Genomic DNA, 10,948 nt, shown 5'->3' on the forward strand with positions numbered 1-10,948 from the left:
TATCTAAGCAAGTAGTGATACTGACTGATGCTGGGAATTATTTACAGAATCATGGAATGGGTCAGGTTGGAAGGGACCACAGGAGGTCATCTGGTCCAACCTTGCTGCTCAAGCAGGGTCATACTAGAGCATGTTTCATAGGATTGCATCCAGATGGTTCTTGAACTTCTCTAATGAGGGAGACTCCACAAACGGTCTTGGCAACACATTCCAGCACACGGTGACCTGCACAGTAAAGAGGTTCTTCCCTATATTCAGGTGGAACTTCCTGTGCACCAGTTTCTGCCCATTGCCTCTTGTCCTGTTGCTTGGACAACTGCCTATTCATTCTTTGAATCTTCCCTATTCATTCTTTCTTTTCAGAGGAAGACGCTTTAGCTGACACTGGGTATGGAAGTACCTGCTGGATATGGAGCAGGATCTGACTGGGGGAAGCCAGAATTATGTTTGATAATTTCTTATAGCAAAGAAGATCATCAGGCTTCTGTTGAAGAGAAGTGCACAAGTGTGATGGGCAGAAGAGGAGTTGGGGAGCTGAACCACTTTTTCAATGAGGCGTTGGGAAGCTGCTGGCAGCTGTACAATCTGTCATCACTACCTTGCATATCTCTTTATGGCCAATTCACTCTCTCATTTTATGTTTACATGGGAGAAGAGAGTATGAAAAATGTTAGCTTTAATTAAGTCAGCAATATTACTTAGCTTTGACACACTTCATTTTCCACTCAGGTGAAAAGGGGTCCCTCGGCATGCACTGCTATATATCCATGTGATGAGGGAGAGTCTGTCCTGTTCCCTCCTCTCAGCCCTTCACATCCCTGCCACTCCTCACATGTCGCTTTAGAAACACCCTGAGCTGCAGCTGCACAAACATCTGCGACCACTTAAGCCTCTCATTTTTAAGGCCACAGAGGTACAGCTGTGCCAGTGCTGGGCTTTACACCTGACCTGCAGGGGGTGGGTGGCATCGACTGATGGCAGGCCTGCCATGAGTTCCGAGATCACCTGTGCCAAGGTGGGACTCAGGGAAATCAAGAACCCAACCACACTCCAGCACTTCGTGGAGACCCTGAGACCTCCCAAGAATGGCAAGGATGTGGCATCATCTGAATGTGGGAACGATTGGTACTAGGGGAGAAATTATTAGTAAATAATTTACCAAGAAATGGGACTTCAGAGAAATGAAACCAGTTGCAAATCCAGACATAATTCAACAAGTACTTTTGACTAGAAAGCGAGTGTGGGAGATAAATTTTTAAAATATCAAAATATTTCATTTCAAGGCAATTTTCCTGAATTATTCTTTTCTAAATGCCAAAATGCTGTGAATGGACATTTTCAAAGTGAATTTCTGACATTTCATTTCAAGCCAGCATTTTGCATTTAAAACTTAACCCAGGTTGAAAGATGAGAGATCAGACACAAGAGCCTAGTAACCACAAAATAAAACCTGCTATTTCAAGTTCAGCAGAATGTTTCAATCTCTGAGTCATGCCATTTGAAATAAAAAGTAAAAAATCACCACAGAGCTCCTGTGCATATCCAGATCAACATGCCCCTATGTGACACCTCTGAGGTGGTGGAGTCACTGGAGCAGAAACAGACGGTGTGATTGGGCAAAAAACCAGCCAGCAGTGGCCTGAAATGAACTAGAAAATGCCCTTGAGCATCCCAGACAGAATGTCACTCTTTTATCAATAAATTTCACTTTGATCTCAATAAGGCTGTTTATGGTGGGATATCATAGAATCATAGAATCATAGAATAGGTAGGGTTGGAAGAGACCTCCAAGATCATCAAGTCCAACCCCTGATCCAACTCCAATTACTATATCATGGCACTAAGGGCCACGTCCAATCTCTTTTTAAAAACCTCCAGGGATGGTGAATCCACCACCTCTCTGGGTAGGCCGTTCCAATGCCTGATAACCCTCTCTGTAAAGAATTTTTTCCTAACATCTAACCTAAACCTCCCCTGGCAGAGCTTGAGCCCATGTCCCCTTGTCCTATTGTTGGTTGCCCGGGAGAAGAGACCAACCCCCGCCTGGCTATAACCTCCCTTCAGGTAGTTGAAGAGAGTGATGAGGTCGCCTCTAAGCCTTCTCTTCTCCAGACTAAACAACCTCAGCTCCCTCAGCCTCTCCTCATAGGATTGTGCTCAAGTCCCTTCACCAGCCTCGTTGCTCTTTTCTGGACCCGCTCCAGCACCTCAATGTCCTTCCTGAACTGAGGGGCCCAGAGCTGAACACAATACTCAAGGTGTGGCCTCACCAATGCAGAGTACAGGGGAAGGATCACTTCCCTGCTCCTGCTGGCCACACTGTTCCTGATGCAGGCCAGGATGCCATTGGCCTTCTTGGCTACCTGAGCACACTGCTGGCTCATGTTCAGCCTCCTGTCGATCAGCACCCCCAAGTCCCTTTCTGCCTGGCTGCTCTCCAGCCACTCTGTCCCCAGCCTGTAGCGCTGCAGGGGGTTGTTGTGGCCAAAGTGCAGGACCCGGCACTTGGCCTTGTTGAACTTCATTGCATTGGAGTTTGCCCATCTCTCCAGTCTATCCAGATCCCTCTGCAGAGCCCTCCTGCCTTCCGGCAGGTCGACACTCCCTCCCAACTTGGTGTCATCTGCAAATTTGCTGCACCTCTTAGGAATATTTGTCATGAGTAGCAACAGACAGGGCGATGATGAGCAAAGCCCCTGTGGCTGCGGCGATTTTACCCGTGCTGTCACCTAGCTTTAGTCAAAGTGGCAAGCAAAATGTAATCACCTTCTGGCAATCCCTGGAAGCACTGCCCCACTGATCCACATGAAAATCAGTGCAGCTCTTCATGGGCATGTGTCCATGGGCTGCTGCAGGGGAAAAAATGCAAGCGTAAGCAAGGTCTGGGCATAAGAAAATCTCTGCTAATTCGGGAAGTGGCCCTGTTACTTACTATAATGGGTCGGTAGGTTGGGGGACAATAACCAAGCAGGATGAAGGACACGGACAACACTTTGAGCACGCCCAACTGCCTCTTCTGTATGAGGGCAGGTTCAGTCTTGAGGGACGTGAGGATTAGCCTTCCTTCCCCTTCCCCACTGGCCCCAACTCCTCACTCCCACTGCCCCATCCTCTCCGCCATGTGTACGTGGTCCCAGCTGGCCATGAATAGAGTTGGCACGGGTGGGCCCAGCCTGAGCCACTGGGGATCACGACTCTCGACCTGAATAAGCAGCATAAAGGCACAGAGCAGCCCCGTCGCGGCTCTGTCCCGACCCATCCTCCCCAGCTGCAACAGCATCCGCTGTGGGCCCAGACCAGCCATTCTTACCACGTCCTTCTGTGCCGTTTGTCTTTCTCTCCCTCTCTTGCCTCTCCCCCACCCCCGCCTCTTTTTTTTTTTAATCCCCTTTTTTTCGAACATATCATTAAAGGAGCAACAAAAAAGATGGGACAATACAGCCATTGATGAACTGCTCTCGTCCTCCAGTCCCGATCCCCCCCACTCCCTCCCTCCCCTTCTCTGGTGCGTGCCAACACTCTTTCCACCCGCCCAGGGCTGGAGCCAGTGCCAAACAACCTCTGCTAATAAACAAGAGGAACCAGATAAACCAGGAACACAATAGAGGGATTTGTTGCACTTTAGTGATGGTGGGAACAATGTCAACTCCGTGGCGCAGCTGCATGGACCCCCTCCCATCCTCTCCCCCCAACGCCTTGTGCCCCCCGTGTATTTGCAGCCCAACACTGTGATTTATGAAAGGCCAGAGGTCATCATGCATTAAAGGGCTTCTTTCTTGCATCATTTATTAACCCCTCTATGACAAGGCACACTCATTGTGGTAGCGGTGGTGGTGGTGCTACAGGGAGTGGGGCAGGAGTGGAGGATTCCATCCCGGTGGCACCATGGATCTTTCGGAGGATGCTGAGATGCCGAGTTAGTGTTTAAGACTGGTTACACACTAACCTGGCGTGTGAGGAGAGAAGGGGAGGCTTTGTTGGGATATGTTTCAGCCAGCAAAAGTTACTCATGCACTCCAGCATGGCTCTGTTCACATTTCATGCAGGTCACCGTCTGCCCGACCTACACTTGCTGCCAGGCTGGTGAGCTCAAGTTGCAGTCCGTGCTCACACCTGGAGCTGACCCGAAGGGCTGCCCTGAAGGCCCTCTAGTCCACATGGTAGAGCTGACCACATTGCATCGTCAGAGCCTCGAGTCACCCTGTGCTACCACACATTGTCACGTAGCTGCCCATGATGTGGCTAGGTAGAGAAGAGGCAGGGGGTCATGGTGTAGGATGGATCACTCCAAAGTCTCCTTCTCAGGACAGTAGAGATGTGGCCAAAGTCTCTTCTCACCAGAGCTTGCTGTTATTACAGGCAATGCTGCAGTGTCACTGTGCAGCACTTTCAAGCCTTCCTGTGTAGCCATGAAGAAATGCCATGAAACAGTCGCATGACAAGTCCTTAGACTAATCTTTCTCTCCTGAAATTTCAGTGGCCAAGGCAGTTTGGGTGAGACAATGCAGCAGCAAATGCTTCAGCACTGAACTTTGTAGTTCCCTAAGCTACAGCCTGCTATCCCCAGCTGTGATTGAGAGCTCCCTGGAGGCCCTCTCCATGGGCAAACTTGATTTGGAGGACAAATCCGAAAGCCATTACAGGCTGGGGGTGATGAGTGAGCCCTGGAAAGTGGGTGCCTCCTGCAGTTCAAGTGCAGTGTGAGGGCAGTAGGGTTGTGCTGGCGCCTGGTTGCCTGGCACATCCCCTCAGGCTCAGCAGAGGGGAGGCTGTGGTGTTGACGGGCTTGGACATCTCACCCCTCCTGGGGATGAAGTGATGGGTAATAAGAGACAAGCTTAGGAGCTGTTGGGATCCCTTTGAGTATGAGTGTCAGGGTGAGATCCTGCACAGGGTAGAGGGCACATGGAGATTGGGGTGAAGGGGAAGATAGCCCCGCTGCCCAAATGCTGGCTGGTAACTCTGGTTACCAGCCGAACTGCTCTTGCCCTGGCTCTGGTGCCTCGGCCTCAGGCCGTGCTCCCTCGTTCACTCTCCCTCACATTCCTCCGGGAGCTGATCAGGGCTTGAATGACACCCCAGATGACTCTTTGCTATTAATTCCTGTGAACAGAAAGGGCTCCTTGTTCTCCCAGTCCTACTCTCTGGAGGAATTACAGGGGCCAAGGCAGCAGGCTGAAGCCTTCGCGACTTAACCCTTCCCCCGGCTCCCCAGGAGCCTCCCTGCATCAAGAGGACCAGCAATAGGTGAAGATCACTCTGGAGCCACCTTGACCACTGCTGAATGAGCTCACTGGGATCACTCAGCACTGCTACCACCACAGGTCCTGTTGAGAGGGTCCCCTTTTCTGCTTTCCTGGTTGTTCTGCCCGGTCTTGTACAATTCTCTTCCTTTCTGCTCTTGGCATCTCTCCTCTGCTGTGCAGACCGAAAGCATTCAGCTCCTTTCATTATATAACACTAGATATGCCAGACTCTGTCCAAGAAAAGGCAAAATCTGTCTTTCTCCCTCAGCTCTACCTCTTCAGTGCATGCTTTTTGAGGTCAGCCTTTTGGAAGTACACCTGTCCTCTCTGGCAGGAGACGAGGGGGTTAACAGCCAGGCAGGCTCAGTGCCACCTATCAAAGCAGGTAGCAGACAGACATGCTTGCCCCATTCCTCTTTGATCTTCCCAGACCCCAGTAATGCAGGAAAATTGTCCTGTTTAGCCCTCACAAGTCCTTGCCATGCACATGAAACATTGGATTGGCCAAGGTGACGGGCTGGGAGCTCCCTGGGGTATTTGCAATGCTCAGGGATGATTCTCCTCTTTACTCTCCATGAGGTTTTCCCTATACCTCCTCTCTGGCACAGCTGGTGCCTTACTCTACTGGTTTAGAGCAAAAAATGCTGCTCAGCAAAGTCTGTTTGGCCACATCAAGGCCACAGACTAGTGGCAGCAGTGGTATGGTATCCTGCACCTGTGGCAGCCCTCATTATGTCTTGGAGAGGGAACAGGTTTTCTCCTGCTCTGAAGCCAGATAGGACTCTGCAACCATGTCCCAGACCCAGTCTCCAAGGAGTTTCCTGAGGGCTCCCATCCAATCCCGGAGTGATGGAAGTGCAAGGCCATGCACTAATCAGCATCATCCAGGCCTTGTTGCTCGTGGGGAATGATAATCCTTAAAGAGGTCAGCCACTGCGACATTTCTTTTGCTGCCCTGTGCAGGACACTGCGTTGTCAAACAACTCATCCAGCAGTAAATGACTCCAGGCATTGCCTGCCTTGTGCTTCCCCTGATGCCCCATGACAAAACCCACTGCACAGCCCCTGCAGCTGTAACTGTCCTGTAACCACACAGACACTGCGCAGTGCTGCCAAAACCCAGGTATGTCTGCAGGTATGGCTGCGCTTCCTGAGTGACCCACACCACTTTCTTTCTCCTTAGGCTGCCTTGTGAGCAACCAGTTCACCAAGGCCCACAACTGGAAGCTCAGAGGTATCTGGGAAGGTCTAGGACCAATAGTGGAAGCTTCAGCCAAAAGCGGTGCAGGGTGACAAAAACCAGAACCCAGCAGTGGTTTCTGTGCCCAGCTCCCTGTTGGGAGGATGCCTATGACACAAGGCAAATTGAAGGGCTCTTTGGAGATCATGGAGAATCCAGGAAGGTGACACAAACATTGGTTTATGAAACCCTCTGCTTCTCCATTTCATGGAAAGGCCTTGAAAATAATCCACACACTGGGAACCTGGGAGAACGGTCATGACATCAGATGGGAAAGGAATTTGGAGAGAAGGGCATGAGGAAATGGTGGAGACGGGGCTGGGCTTGGGTGCTCCAGCAAAGGGTACGACCTGGTCCTGGTCTCTCCCAGGCTGTCATCAGTCGTGTCCCGTGATGTCTCATGAGTGAGACATCTGCAGATTCACAGATTTTCCAAGCATTATACTGACCTTTCCCTTTGCTCCTCCCTGCTCTTTCTGGGAGTATCACACTTAGGCAATCATCAAATTAAAAGAGTAATGGTTTGAAATCTTTTAATTTTTCCAATTCTTTCATGACTTTCCCTGTGGATGGTTCAGATGGTCACCTGGCCATCCCCTCACTGGCCTTCACTTGCCCCCAGGACTAGTAACCAGCTTCCCAGCTATTTCATGGCCATGGTGATGAGGTGTGATAGGGCCCAGTGGCATCTCCACACAAAAAGGGACATGCAGTCCTCACTGAGGATGTCAGATATACAATTTCTGACTGGGACAGTGGGACTTCCAACATGGGGCAACTGTCCCTGCTGTCTGCAACCCTCCCATGACCACCCGGGTTGCCTGGTCTTCTCCCTTTCTCTTTCTGCCTTATGGGTAGGAAGACATTCCCCCTTTATAGCAGCGGGCTCCCTGCTCCTCTTCCTCACCAAGCCCTCCCCTCCAGCCATGTCAGGTAGGACCAGCAAGCTTCATACTGGCAAAGATGCAAATCCCACTAGGGAGGCAGGGTAGGTCAAGGGCTTGGCTTTGGTGCGGGAAACCTGGCTCCCCTCACTGGCATGATGTTGGTAAGGTCATTCCCCATCCTTCCCACACCATCAGAGGGGGATACAGGTAGTGCAAATCCACACCAGCCTGGTGCAGTCAAGAAGACAGCAGGGGCAAGAGGCCCTCCCACCCCCAAACGCCAGATCTTGCCCCCCCTCCCCTCCCACCTGCCCCTCATTGCCTCACGTGCCCACCTCCACGGGAAGGGGATTTTGCAAAGAGGAGGTGGTGCCTGCTCATCCATCCAAGTGGCCGTTCTCATCCTGGCCACTGCTGCCGCCTCAGCTCCTCTTAGCCCGAGCTTCCTCTCCCGTCTTTGGGTCTGGAGCAAGCTGGACGCTCTTAAAAAGCTTTTTATGTGCGTGTGTGTGTGTGTGTGTGAGTGTGTGTTAATCACATGATTGTCATTCACCTGTATCCCGAACAAAGACGGTGCACTGTTTAGGGCCCAAACAAGAAAGCCAGCAAGGGAAGGAGGGGGGTTGTTGGGAAAACTGAAGGGACCGTTGAGAGAGCGGGCGCGCGCGGGAGCAAATCCTTATCAAACTCCCAATTCATGGGTCTCCCTTTCCCTCAGCACACTGTGGGTATTGTTTGGCCAGGGGGTGTGTGTATGTGTATTTTTTCGAATGTCTCTGTCGTCCCCTCCTCGCTCCCCAGCTCTGACGTTGTTTTACTGTATGGAAAGATTTCATGGAGAACCCCTCCCATTTTCCCAGGCAGTCCTGGGACAATACCAGTCCTGTGCCCCTGAGTTGGGCAGGGGACAAAAGCTGGCCCTGGCTGTCATGCTGGGGATCCCACTGCTCCTCTACTGTGGACAGGCTCTCCCCTCTTACTCCTCTCTTGCTACAGAGGCAGAGGAATAGGTGTCATCTGGCAAAATCCCTCCCCAGAAACCTCAGTGATCCTACCTGTGTGGTGGAGGTGTCCTACCAATGTGGTCCCCTCATTGAAACCCTACTGAGGAGGTGCTGCTGCAATGATGCACCTTGCTCCCCAAGCAGTCAGCCTGGAGCAGGGTGTCTTTCCTACCACCCTTGGGAGTGATGTGGGCACAGAGGCACCTGATGGGACATCTCCATTTCCCACTTGCTTTTAACCATTTTCCTCCTCACATGGCTTTATGGTGGAGAAGTGGCATCTTTCCACCTTTCCCAACAAAAGCAATTCACTGACGTGTCATGGGAAATTTGTGGCTTACCAAGGTGTCTGGCTTGTGAATCCCTTCTTTCACAAAGGACTGTCCCTTCTTATGGACCTGTAACTCCTCATCCATAGAAATATAGGCTGAAAAGAAGGGATGGAAATCTGCTATCTGAGCATTCCGCCAGAGATCAGTTATTGGGAAAACTTGCATTTAGATAGACCACTTCTGCAATGTCAGCTTCTGTGGCCAGCAGTGGCTTTTGGAGGGTCCTCCAAAAGGACCCCCAGGACTGACTCCCAGGAGGAGGAGAAAGAGACATGCCACCATAGTGATTCCTGAAACAGGAATGATCTCTTCTCCTTCCCCTCTGCCTGTCTTCTCACCTCAATTGAAGAGAAAGATCATACCTCTCCCTGCTACAGTAGAGTTATATTTTCCACATCTCTCTCTCCTGCATCTGCCTCTTTGTAAAACAAGTGAAGAGGCGACATATGAACAGAAGAGACTTGAAAAAGGATATACAAACACTCAGTGCTGTGACAGCGGGCTGGAAAAAGGGAGGAAAGGGCTGCAAAGAAAGAGAGTTCAGAAAGTTGAGTCTGGACCAAAGGAGACAAACCCTAAGACCTGGAGAAAGGCAGAATGAAGGAAAAAATCCCTTCCCTGTTATTTAAATATGAGCAGACACTGGGACATCAGACTGCAGAGACAGTGCGGTTGGTACACACTCCTTTGACCCTCTGCAGCTGAGGCACCCACAGCTCTTCTGAAAAGGCATGAATGGGACTTGGGTCCTGTCTGGCAGGTGGCAGCAGTCCTTGACAGGAATGGTGAGCAGTGGGACAAACACTGGTCCAGAGCCCTGGGGGTTACTGAAATCCCTTCTGGGTTTGATTCCTTTATTACCCAGTTGGGAGTGGCAAATAAATCTGAAGGGAGGGCAAATAAACATGGTTTTCTGGCCATTTTCTGTGTCATTGTTCCTCCCCAGCCCGGGTTGGAGATTGGCTGCAGGCAGGGGAACAAGCAGGGCAGCGTTTCTCAGCAGTAGTTACCTTCCTGAGGGGCAGGAGACCAAGTGCCACTCCACTTCTCCCACACCTCCTATGCAGGGCCCCTGCAGATTGGATGGGGGAAGATGCCATGAGCTCTGCAGTATCACTGACTCTGCATCCAGTGGGCCATGGACAACTGTGTGCAAACTGACCTTGCCCCACTAGTTTTTGCTGGTTATCTGTCCACCAGAGAGAGGGTGATCTGCCAAATTGCTCCTGTCTGTGCTGTGAGACCTCTTCTGGTGACAGCTACAACTGGGGTCTCTCTTGGTGAGAGAACTCATCCCATACTGCAAGACTTGAGGTTGACCAGCTGCTGATTTGGCTGAGGAAGCGGGGTCTCAATGATGTTTTGCTAGACTCTCCACTGGGTTTTCTTGTCATCACAAAGTTTCTAGAGTGAGTATCTGCTGTAGGAGTTGAAAATGTTCTTGAAATCCCTTCAAGCTGGTTCCCTGGATCACATCCATTAATCTTGTTATATTTTATGACTTAGCACTGAAGTGTCTTCGGGTTGGGCCTCCAGCAAGGAGCTGAGGCCAGAGCTAGGTTCATCTCATTGATTACTCAGGAGGGCCTGCAAAGATCAACAGAATTTTCATGGGTGACTTCTCATGGTTGAAGGGTTGGTGTTGGTCTATACTAGCCCTGGTAACAAGGAAAAGTGAAGAAATCAACTACTAGAAGCACCTGGGAAGGAGAGCGAGCTAGAAAATGGAAGACGTGATGGAGAACGTTCTAGCACATTGAGTGCTAAGATCCTCTTCATGTCCCAGTGCACTAGCAGCAAGAATGAGGGTGAGTGAGTGTGCGAGAGTCCTTCTCATCAGGAGACCTTCCTTTCTTTGTGAAAGACCCCACATTTGCCTTCAGAAGCAGCTCAGCATGTTGGAGGAAGCAGAGCCTGCTTGTCTTGGCAAGATGCCACAGAGATGAACATGTTGTGGTGAGCCCATCCCTAGATTGCAAAAGTCTTAAGAAGGTTCAAATTGATATCCACTGTCCAGCAGCATGGTATTTTCCCTGGACTTGATGTCCTCCACCCTCAGGACATACCTGATCTCCTGCATCCCCTTCCCCACCCTACAGATGCAGGTCTGAATGATACCCTCTTAGCAGAGCCTTGACCAAAGGGTCCTGGGCCAACTTGTTGCAGCACAGCAGGGTCCTCATGAGACTCTGTGACAAGGACTGGGGACTCATTTAGCACATGGGGAGCACTAGATCCC

The sequence above is a fragment of the Neopelma chrysocephalum genome, unplaced genomic scaffold, assembly GCF_003984885.1.
Source record: "Neopelma chrysocephalum unplaced genomic scaffold, ASM398488v2 Primary Assembly neopelma1_59, whole genome shotgun sequence".
Lineage (NCBI taxonomy): Eukaryota > Metazoa > Chordata > Aves > Passeriformes > Pipridae > Neopelma > Neopelma chrysocephalum.